This window comes from Nelumbo lutea, chromosome 8 (genome assembly GCF_056320005.1).
Source record: "Nelumbo lutea isolate HS-2025 chromosome 8, American lotus-T2T, whole genome shotgun sequence".
NCBI classification, from domain to species: domain Eukaryota; kingdom Viridiplantae; phylum Streptophyta; class Magnoliopsida; order Proteales; family Nelumbonaceae; genus Nelumbo; species Nelumbo lutea.
Window position 1 is genome coordinate 17,403,002 of NC_142691.1, and position 11,718 is coordinate 17,414,719.

Here is an 11,718-nt window from a genome sequence, read left to right on the forward strand (position 1 = left end):
TGAGAGTGTGAATTGTAGCATATAACTTGTTCGTTTTGTTTCCTTTTTCTGTCTCTCTTATTCGTCTTTCATTTTCAATTCACAGAAGAGATGACGGTTGCTGTTTTCGTACTGCTTCTACTGGCAGTATCGTCTGAAGTTGTTCGTTGCGGTTCACCTCGCCTTCCCTTGGTTGTGGACCCTAATGGAGAGAAAAACTCTGAAAACCGTAATACATCAAATATCACTTCATTTATGTTTAGTTTCACTAGTCTTATCATTTTTTTTTCTTTATTTATGCCTACAGTCGATAGTTCTAACTACAAAAGTTTATGAATTATTAATTGATCCATGCAGCTCTTCGAGACTGTAGTAATATATGCTGCATTCCCGCCGAGGGGAGTTCAGTCTGTTCTTGCTGTGATTAAGAAGAATGGAGTAATTTATAACAATCAACATCAATAAGAGATTGTAGCGGTTGGTTGGTAAGATCTGATGGTTGTACCGGAGACTTAGTGTCAAATCTCATATGCACCTAGGTTGGGGGGATTGTGGGTTTGGGAGATGGGCTACAAAACCTTCTCTCTCTCTTTTTCATTCTCTTTCTTTCTTTATTTTTTTCATTTTTTGTTTTTTATTTTTTTCAGGTGACAGGCAAATAGGAACCACAGTTAGAGACTTCCTGGAAATGCCTGTTAAATGGTTTTAAGCATTTCCTTTTACTATTTAAGTAATTTAATAGCCATTTCTCAGAACTATTTAATCTTTCCAAAAAGCTTCAACTGTACTGAATTCATCTTTATAATGCGTTCATATGATGTGCGTGACGGTACTCCAAGTGTTCAAAGAAATTCCTAATACAATCTTAAATCATAAAACATAAAAGAAAATCAAAGTTCTATTAAGTATCAAGCACCAACCTATTTTGCTCAATCTTATCTGGATTGTTTTATTAAATTTAACATGAACAAAGTCAAAAACATTGCTTCCACACGGATTGATCCCCAAGAACAAAAATCTTGACAAACTAAAGAAACCAAACATGAAATCTAAATTAGGATTATCAACTACCTGTTCAAATTTTGGTAAAACCTATGAGAGTGTTGCTAGAGAATTTGTGGAGATGTTTTTGTTTGAAAGAGAAACTTGCTCTGTTCTTATTGAACTTGACATAAAAGGATACATCCCATAAAGAGGAGGATGATATTTGCTTTTTGCATAACTTGCTCTCTGCATTGTGAGAATGTATTTAAGGGTATTTTAGTAAATTCCTCTTCTAAGTATCTACAGTCTTCATAACTTACTTTTTGTATTTTGCATTGTGAGATGCACAAAAAAGTATTAGAGCTCCATAATTCTTACTATATATTAAGAAGAAAGAAAAAGTGTACAGAGGAAAATGCTTAGTTGTTTATGATCCACTGTGCATATCAAGACCTGAAGGCCCTACAATATCCTCGTACAGATTTGGTGATCAATAATTATTATTAAATATATCTTATGGTTTCATTAATGTTTTCAAAATTTCTTTTATTTAAGTGTACCCTCTTGCCTGTTGGGTTGCCTCACAAATATACCCTCCCTAAACACATTAAACCTACAAAGTTGTTTATATTGTATCTTACAATGCAATCTCAGTTTTGCCCCTCCATGTTGGAAAGAAGAAATAATGAGAAAAAAATAAATAAATAATATAATGACTAATAAAAATTTTCAGAAAATTAAAATCCAGAATTTTTTGATATTGAAACCTAAGGGTGCAACATGGGCGGGACTAGCCTGAGCTCGATTCAGCCCAACCCGAAATTTTACATGGGTTGCACTTCTATTTTCGGTCCTCAGTTTGGGTTTGGTGTTAGCATTCAATTTTTGTTCAGTCTGTCGCCCGAACCCCAATTCATTCCAAACACCTGATCAAATCCTTCCGACCTCTCCAAAACACCTAAAAGCCCAAGAGACCTGAATTTCACCCCCAAGAGCCCTCAAATCCACCATTAAATCTACCCGATGCTAATACAATGGCCCTAATCAACCCCGGTCTACGCTTTGACCCTTAGATCAGACATTACCCTTAGACCTCAAAATCACCTTTCCCTCATGAGTTACCAAACTCCCCAAATACCCCCTTAGAAAATTACCAAATACCCCTACACCATATTCCTAAAATACCCCTAACCAAATCCCTAAATTACCCCTACACCATATTCCCAGTGCCCTTTGGGCCAATTATCAAAGCACCCCTGACCAAATTCCCAAATTACCCCTCACAAAATTCCCAAAATACCCCCTTGGACCAATTACCAAAAATGCCTCGTGACCAAATTCCCAAATTACCCCTCGCACCAAATCAATAAAACACCCCAACCAAATTACCATTATACCCCTTCTTTCCAATCTCCCAAAATGCCCTTAACCAAATTACCAAAACACCCTTTAAAGCCAAAATTACCAAAATACCCCTTCTCACAAATTCCCAAAATACCTTTTTGGACCAATTACCAAAAATGCCCCATGACCAAATTCCCAAATTACCCCACACTAAATCATTAAAACACCCCCTAACCAAATTACCATTATGCCCCTTCTTTCCAAACTCCCAAAATGCCCTTAACCAAATTACCAAAACACCCTTTAAAGTCAAAATTACCCAAATACCCCTTCTCCAAAATTCCCAAAGTACCCCTTCTTCTAAAACTACCAAAATGTCTTCCATTCCGCAAATTACCTGAATTGCCCCTGTAAACTTACCCATTTGGACCCCAAGTAATCAAATTTTCCTCTTCACCCCAAATTACCGTTTTTGACACTTGAAGATCCAACCTGGTGAGATGTGCCCCCAAACCCTAGCTTACCTACCAAAAACCCCTTTCCTTTAGATTTTGTTTAGAAACCTCCCTTCCTTCCTATTTATATTATAAATAGGAAGCACTATTCCCAACAGAGGAGGTCGAAAAAGAGAAGTTGGGAGGAGGGCCTCTCTCTCTCTCTCTCTGGTTGTTTCTCTTTGGGAAGAGGGTCTAAGAGTTCAAAAGGGGGGATTCCAACCCAGAGGGTCAGAGAGAGAGAGAGAGAACTCGAGGGAGAGGAGAAGTCGGAGGAGTCTGGGAGTTCTGGGGAGAGCGAACAAAGAGAAAGAGAGTGGAGAGAAGAAAGGGAGAATGCTTCTTACCCCTTCAGCCTATGCCACCGAACGTACCTTCATTCTACGTCCACTGACATCGATATCCTGTTATCATTCAGCTTCAGCACTATTGCCATCCAACTCTATTTTGTTACGTCTCCAAGCTAGAACAACAACATCAATTTCTTCCTTTGAAGGCTACAAGAGGTGAGATTAACACCTCATCTCCTTTGTAGTTTCATCCATCTATTTTATTTTTTATTTTTTTATTTTTTGAGTTTTTTCAAGACGAGTGCTTGCGTCTTCTTGCAATCAAAAGAAGTAGTTCGAGGGCTCTCTCCCTTTTCTAGCTAATCAACTGAGTAAGATTGTCGGGGTTAGATTAAATGGGAAGAGAGATGCCCGGTTATTGGAGCTCCCTTCCAGGTGGACGACAAATTTCCTTTTTATTGCTTTATTCTCATGTGATTTTAAGGAATGGAAATAATATTTGCACCCATTAGACAGGGGCACCAAACTCCTCTCTCTCACCTTACCTACATCTATGATGACAAAGCCTAGGGTCCCTTTTTGTGGTTTAATTGCAATTATTTAGGAGATCGATCACTCCCTACTTTGTGATTTTGGTGGGTATGTCATTTTTTTCGGACGTTCAAAGAATAGGTATTTCGCTGGCGAGTCCTTGAGAGCTGTGCAAAGGTTAATTCCATTCCATGTTTTTTTATACAAAGGAGGAGGTGGTTTCGCTCGATCCTTTCGGTTACTCTATTTCTTTGTCCTTGAAAGAAAAACAAAAAATAAATACATTTAGATTTGTTTGTTTTTTCTTTGCCTTTTGTTTTTAGGTAATCGGATCTGTATGTTGGCAGTATCTGCATTGGATATGATTTTTTATTATTTTTTTTTATATCAGTGCCTTTATTTACATTTGTGTTGACTGAATTCAAAAATTCCTGTTCATGGTGATGTTTCTTAAATTTGTAAGGGAAACATGTTAGAAAAAAGGGCCAAGGGGCAATCGAATATTATCATTGTATCGAGTAGGATTTCCTTTTGTTTGATTGTGAGTTGGTTAAGCTCTTGTGATTACTGGTGGTGTAGGTATATAATGCTCGTTCAGACCCTCAAAGAATATAAAAAATCAAGATCAGCATCGCAAATTTGCATGTGAACGATATACAGTCAATCCCCATGCTGTGATGAACATGTAACACACTATCAACCATGTGATGAACTTACAATGCGTATCGCAGAACCGCAATAAATTCGCGATCCATCGAGCCTACTTGGTACCCGAATCAAAGAAAACCTCGATTGAATCTTTCCAAGGGTCTCAAGCCTACTCAAGCGTGTGGTAAATCCACGTCCACCAAGGTTTGCGATAAACCAACAACTTATAAACCCACTTGCGAACCAGATTGATTGAAACCCCGGCCAAGCCCGTGGCAAAGCACACATGAAACCGTAGCCACGTGGAACGCATGCCATCGAAAGATGCTGTGTGACACCATGTAGGGTTAACATGATGTCGCCCGCCAAGCGATGATGTCATAAAACGCCACGTCAGTTAAAATAAAGTGCACGAAAGGAAGTAGCACAAATGAGTAATGAGGGACCTTGGGGAAAAGGAAAGCCGATCCTCGAGAAAATCCTCATGAGATGCGTGGCAAAACCCTAGTAGCGCATTTAATAATTGACAATGAATCCAATATTCCCTTTCCCGATACGGTGTAAATGTCTTTATTTCCTACCTTCTAGGATCTCGGGAACTTCCCCATAAATAGAGGTCGTCTTTGTATTGAGAATCATCGAATCCTTAGCATTTGTCACCCAGCACCCCTGAGTATTCTCTCTCTCTCCAATTCCCTCATTTTTACATCCTTAATCCAGAATCTCATCCCCTACTCACAGGCCTTTCTCTGTCTTTCAAAGAGACCATTCCCTAACCGCGCCTTACCCCTCCTACAGGTGGACATTTCTATTTCATGTTTAGTGTTTTTGGATTTATTTTCAGGGAATGGACCTCTCGATCTTGGTATGTTCTTGTTAATCTTCAAAGTAACCAAACAGGACTTCCATTACTCTGGTTATTTAAGAAAAAAAAAAACATGATAATGGCCGGCATGGTCTTTGCATGAGTCTTTAAGTCATGATTGATAAGCTGCTTTGCAAGTGTTTTAACAAATAGATTTGCAAAAGCAGAGTAATCTACATAGTTTGGGATATGTTTTTTCTGTCCCTATGTGATCAGGTCCATTTGAACCCAATTTACAACTACCCCATTACTCAAAAGATCCCAGGAACATTCGGATTTACTAAATTTCATATGATCAACTTGAGTTTCTACAAAGGGAAAGATTCCAGACTTTTGTTTTCTTTTCAAATGGAGCCTACTTGCATATTTCGTCCAGGTTTCCTTAATTTCTAAAAAGGGAAGAACTAAAGAAGAAGAAAGTTGAAACCAATGTGAATTTGCAAAGAAGTGGTGTTTTCAAAATTTTATCCCCGGCTTAGTGAAAATGGGCTAGCGTTTAGTTCCCTTTTTCCCATATTTAGAGGAGCAATCCTTTATTTGCAATTTCTCTTTTGACTGTTGTTATCTGTACATTGAGTTTTACCATGCTCTAGCTGAGTTACTTTGTTTTGATGAGCTTTGAATTTTGCCTTTAGGATGTAATGTTGTACTGGTTAGAGCTGTCATTCCCATCTGGTGAAAGGGTAGTTTTGTTTCCAGCTTGTTAATTGAATCATAAAATGCTTGTTTTTAATGTATGGTGAGGTATCTAATCTGCATCAGCTTCAACAATTTTGATTTGATTTCATTATCTTAATTTCTTGACTGCACTTTGTTACTGGAAGGAATAGACATGGTAGCAAGTTGTTTAAGATTCCATGGTTGTTGAGTTGAGAGCATATATATGTACCTTATACATGCTTTTTCCCTCCTCTCATCTGCATTATCATACTTGTAAAAAGGAAGGGGGCTTCGGGTCATAATATGTTTCTGTTAACTTGATACTTACACATTTTACTGAATTTCAAGTGGAGAGATCACTCGGGTTTTGGTTTGAACTGGCCATTAAAATGAAGTTTTGCATATCTTGAGTCTTAGAGATTTTGCATCAATTCATTCTATCTTTTGTTGGTTACACTGGTGATTGAATTAAACACTGCTAGAGAGGGCTTAGAGTCATCTACTGTGGCTTGTTGGTTTCAAGACTAACTTTCTATGGCACAAGAGGATTCGTGGAGTAATTGTGATTACTGCACTTGCCTTGTCTATAGTGAGCTACATTTACAGAACAGGTATGGTGTGAAGGTGGCTTTGTTAATCATATGTTGATCGAATTTGAAAATAACCTCTGGTATTACTATTACATATGGTTCTTGAGAAGCTGGCCTATATTGTACACTTCATTCAGGCATATCCTCTTATTTTTGCATGTGATCTTGATGCCCTGTTGTTGAATTCTAATAGAACAAGAAGGCAACTGTGAAAATTCTTTGGTTACTCTTCAAGCTTGGGTCATCAAATCGGTGGTCACCTATATTCTTTCTCAGCTTCAGGACATAGTTTTGGTCACTCTTCTGACTCCCTCTTAATTTCCCACCTTGGGTACACTGATATCACTTGTCGATACATGGACAGGATGACCTACTCTGTCTCAGATTTATCTCCATACCATATATTGGTATGTAGTCACAAAGGTTTGGGATTATGCTAGTGTTACACAGGTTTTTGTTTTGTTCTCATCTATCCGGGTTAGGAGTTTCTCTTATAGCATTGTGGGTCCCTCAAGATAGCAAACTATGCTGCTAGCCTTTGATCCTTTTGGTAACAAGTGGTAATAGGCCATGTGTATGTTGAAAACACGGTTAGTGGTAAGCCTCCCTTGATGACGCATCTCTAGTAGGCTAGTTGCACATAAGTTGTAACAAGTGGCTTAGCTAGCTATTTCAATCCTTTCCATCAATGGAATTCCTATGTTGACAGGCGAAACGCAACCCTGAACTGAAGTATGTCTTAGAAGTTGTGGCCTTAGGCAACTAACAATCTCGATTGAATGGTGGGTCTAGTTTAATTCTGTCCCAAGAAACGGTGGCAGAAACTTTAAACTAGTTTCAGCTTACTAGGCCACTTCTCTTGACTTCATTTGTCTCATATGGGGCCCTAATTAGACAAAGGGGCCCACTAGCAGTGTCTTTTATTTTTGAGTTCAAGGTTTTGTCTTGGCAGCCGAGTGCTAGTATATTGTGGTTACATGTAATTCCATCGAGTCTCTAGCACAATATGTGGACATATTGGACTGATCAGATCCTAGCCAAAATAGTTGGTGTGAAAATATGCCTTTTGTAGCAGCTGATTTCTTTCATTTCACTGTTTGCTTAAGTGTTGATTTGGAGTGGATAATTGAATATTTGCTTCTTTTTTATTTTTTTCTTTTTTTTACAAGTAGAAATAGAAAATAATGGAGTCGTCTCATGATCGATAACTATGCTTTTTTTTTTTATATCATGTATAGGCCAGGCAGGTGTTTAGGCATGTATCTTGAATGATCATTTATATTCATTTTTATGTTTTTGAAGCTATGCCTTGTACTGATTGTTATAAATGAGCATCTTTATATTGTATATCATCATTAGAATTCTTGAATCCCATTGTCCTATTGGGAGGGAGTCCGGTACACTTGAATCATCGGGACTAGGCATCCAATGAGATCGATGAAAGGCTCAACCAATCACCAACCTGAGAAGCTCATATGGGTGGAGGTTTGAAGATTAATAGTCTTTCAACAATGATTTCGATGTCACACCCCAACCTCATGCACATCATTTGTGTATCAACCTAGACTCTAGGGTCAGCCACCTTATGTCTGACACATTTGCATGATCAATTTTAGAGTGTCCGAGGTTAAGAATGGAAAATCCACAAAAAACAGAATAAAATGCAAAAATGATAAAAAAAATAAAAAATTAAAAAAAGAGAGAAAATTTATGAGGAAAATGAAAAGAAAAGAGGTGAAAATAAATAAAAAAAGCAAAATCAAAATATAAAAAAAGGAAAAATCCAAAAAAAAAAGAAAAAACCCAAAATTTTAAAAATGAAATATATATATATGTATGTATATATATGTATGTATGTATGTATGTATATAAGTCAAAATGAGGAATCAAAAGTCCAAAATATAAAAATGGAAAAGTCCAAAATCCAAAAAATACAAAAAAAGGAAAATATAAAATCCATAAAAAAGGAAAATTCAAAATACAAAAAAGAAGCTAAAAATTCAAAAACAGGGGGGCGGATCCAATGTGCAAAAAAATCCAAAATTAAAAAAAAAAAGAGGAGTCCAAAACTCAAAAGAAAAGAAAACTACAAAATACAATAAAAAGGAAAAAAAACCAAAATACTAACAAAAAGATGAAAAAAAACCAAAATTCAAAAAAATAGAAAGAAAAAAAGGGGAAACAAGTCAAGATATAAGAAAACAAGCAAAATTCAAAAAAAAAAAAAGAGAGAAGAAAATCTCAAGATATCATTGGGAACCCCAGACTAGTAGCCCATTGTACCATGGTGCGAGAGTCCTTCCCAAATGATGTTATTAGCACCTTTTTAGCCAATGAACTCGAATGCCTTTTTTTTTCTCAATAGAGCCTAGGGTGTTGGCCTCGACCTCTTATTTTGAACTATGTTCGGCCTTATCCCTTTCAAAGGGGTGCATAGAGCAACTTATCTCATGGGTCCATCCAATTTCATAATAAAATATTATTTTTCCCATTTCTCCTTCTCTTGCCTGAGATGCTTACTTATAAAAAATGGATTAGTCCATTCAGGATTGTCCACATGCAGAAGAAGGCAGAGTTTGCCTTCTCTCAGAGTCCCAAAAGTATGCCTGATGTAACTTAGTTGTTGATCAAGAGATCTATAGTTGAACTTCCTGTTGACCTCCCAAACCATAATCAAGCCATCCTCCTTATCCAAACTAGGGTAGAGTTGTAGCTGCCAAAGCATAGCACATTCCCCTTGAATAACACCTGAGTCGATACAGAACAAATGTTTCATCTTAACCTAGTGCTTTGTCGATTAATCAAAGAAAGGTCTAGGGGCCATCCTTGGTCATTTCTCTTTCTTCAATGGTCTCTTGAATTTGCAAAAGTTGCTAGTTAACCAATTGAGCTTCTGCATGAGACCTTTTTTCAACAAACTAGCTAAGTCAATGGGATGCACCTCAAGGATCATCAAAGGGCTAAAAATAAAATAAAAGAAAAAAAAGAAAAAAAAGAGAAAACAAAAAAGGGAGAGAGAAAAATGAGAATGTCTAAGTGAACTTGCTCCACCAAAGGAATCTTAACCGTATCTAGAGTGAGGAGGTAATAAACCAGGCACGGGCTATGCTCAACATATGCTTCTTCAATATGTGATGTGCAATCAATAATGAAATGAAGGGAGGTCATCCTTGGCTATTTGTTTGACTTTGTGAATTCAATCCTAATAATATGTAGTAAAATCCCCTAGTTGGCCCTTTAAGCCATCCTATCAACATTTTCTTCACAATAAATACTTTCCAACAAGTGGGTGTCAAAACAAGCAGAAAGCGATTAGGGCAATCAAGTAAGAGCAAAAAAAAAAAAAAAAAAAAGAGAAAAAGGGAATGAACTTTTGGTAGCTTTGTTGAGAATGAAATACTCAAGTAAAGTAGGGCAGTTATCAAGGAAGATCAATGCAGTAGTGAATTGGCAAGTAGAGAGTCAAGAAATAGTTGGAAGAAACTGGGGCAGCTAAGGTGATTTCAACGCTATGGGATTTTTCATGATGACACTCACACGTTAATTCTAATTTTTCCTACCTATTTACATTTCATTCCAAAATAAAGTCCTCTTTGGTCAATAAGAAGGAACGGTTCATGTTGATGAAGAATATGAAGAACAATTTCCATCTATATGGCTATAAAGAGAGCATTAACAAAAAATGAAATAAAAAAGAAGAGATAAAAAGGATGATGAGAGCAGACCCTGAATCAAATTTCCCAAGAGGTGATCCGTGCATCCGGTGCCTCCCATTAATTGTTATTTGGGCCTTTTAACTCACCATTTGTAACTTTCATCCCATACTACGTTTTGTCCTAATGAGCAAGACATCCTTAGTTTCTGAGAAATCGACAAATCAAGACTGTACATACCTATTTAGTTGTCAATGAAAGATCATAGTTGTCACTCGCTCCATTAAAGTATCATCTTCATAGCCCATCATTTTTGTTAACCAAACAAAAAAAAAAAAGAGAGAAAAGAAGAAAACAAAAAAGAAGAAGAAGAAAGAAAAAAAACTAGGGCCAACCCCCTGTGATAAAGGTTTCTTATAGTGAATCCCTTGTTCAATAATTTACAATTCCATCGTGCATGCTTTTGAATTCAATGTGTTTGAATAAAGATCCTGAAGAAAGGGCACACACTCTCATTTGATGCGAACCAGATGTAGCACATATGGACATAATTACTCTCATATGATTTAAGGTTGAAAGCACTTTTACCCTTGAGTTTTGAATCTTTTTCCTTCTTACCATTCCAATATTTCATGTCCTTTGCATTGTTCGATAATTGAATATTTCCTTGTGCCAAAGCTTGAGATATTTTGGCATTTTAATGCATACTCAACTTCTATCTTAGCTTTGCCATCACATCATGTCATTTTGCTTACTCATGTATTCCGTTGGTCATATCAATCTCTATGCTTTGACCTATGCCAAAAATCCCATTTGTAAGTTTCATTTCTTTGGTCGGCACTAGTATTTTAGTTGAGGAAATAGATATGATATAAATGATAATAAAAACATTAGAGAAAAGTGTAAAGAAAAGAAAAACAAAAAAAGCAAAGTGAAAAAAGAAAAGAATGAATGAAATGAAGGATAAATATTGTCTGAAACTCTATAACAATTATTTCACATTGTGTTATGATATATCAATTTCAGGACCTCTATTAAAACTTGAAATATGTTATTAAAATCTTTCAAAACGTTCTAAAAAAAGAAAAGAAAAAAACTAAAGAATATTTGTTGGTGTTTTGTGATTATGCTTTGCAAGAATTTTGAACCTCCTATCTTGTCTAGTCTTGATGATTGATTTGTATGTCTCTAACATGGTTTTCTTAGTGATAAATTTACCCTGATTCTATATGGGTTTTACCTAGGAGGGGTTAATGACATTTCATATTTCATTGAGTCTACCCTGATTTCGTAAGGTTTTTACCTAGGAGGGGTTGTTTTCAAAAGAATATCAATTTTCACCAAATACCTTGATTCCGTAAGATTTTTACCTAGGAGGGGTCATTTTCTAAAGAATATTAGTTTTTACCAAAATACCTTGATTTTGTAAGGTTTTTACATAGGAGGGTCATTTTCTAAAGAATATCAGTTTTTACCAAAATACCCTGATTTTATAAGGTTTTTACATATGAGGGTCATTTTCCAAAGAAATATTGGCTTTCATCGAGTTTATCCTAATTCTGTAAGGTTCTTACCTAGGAGGGGTCGTTTTCCAAAGAATATCAATTTTCACCGAGTTTTCCCCAATTCTATAAGGTTTTTACCTAGGAGGGGTTGTTTTCCAAAGAATATTAGTTTTCA

The 11,718-nt window shown here is 36.4% G+C and overlaps 1 long non-coding RNA gene across 1 annotated transcript; it reads left to right on the forward strand.

The window, feature by feature from the left end:
- On the forward strand, window positions 1-754 carry LOC148843068 (uncharacterized). Its single transcript, XR_016103064.1, has 3 exons — window positions 1-208; window positions 337-464; window positions 627-754. It is a non-coding gene; the product is annotated as an uncharacterized LOC148843068 (long non-coding RNA).
- Window positions 755-11,718: the final 10,964 nt, after the last annotated feature.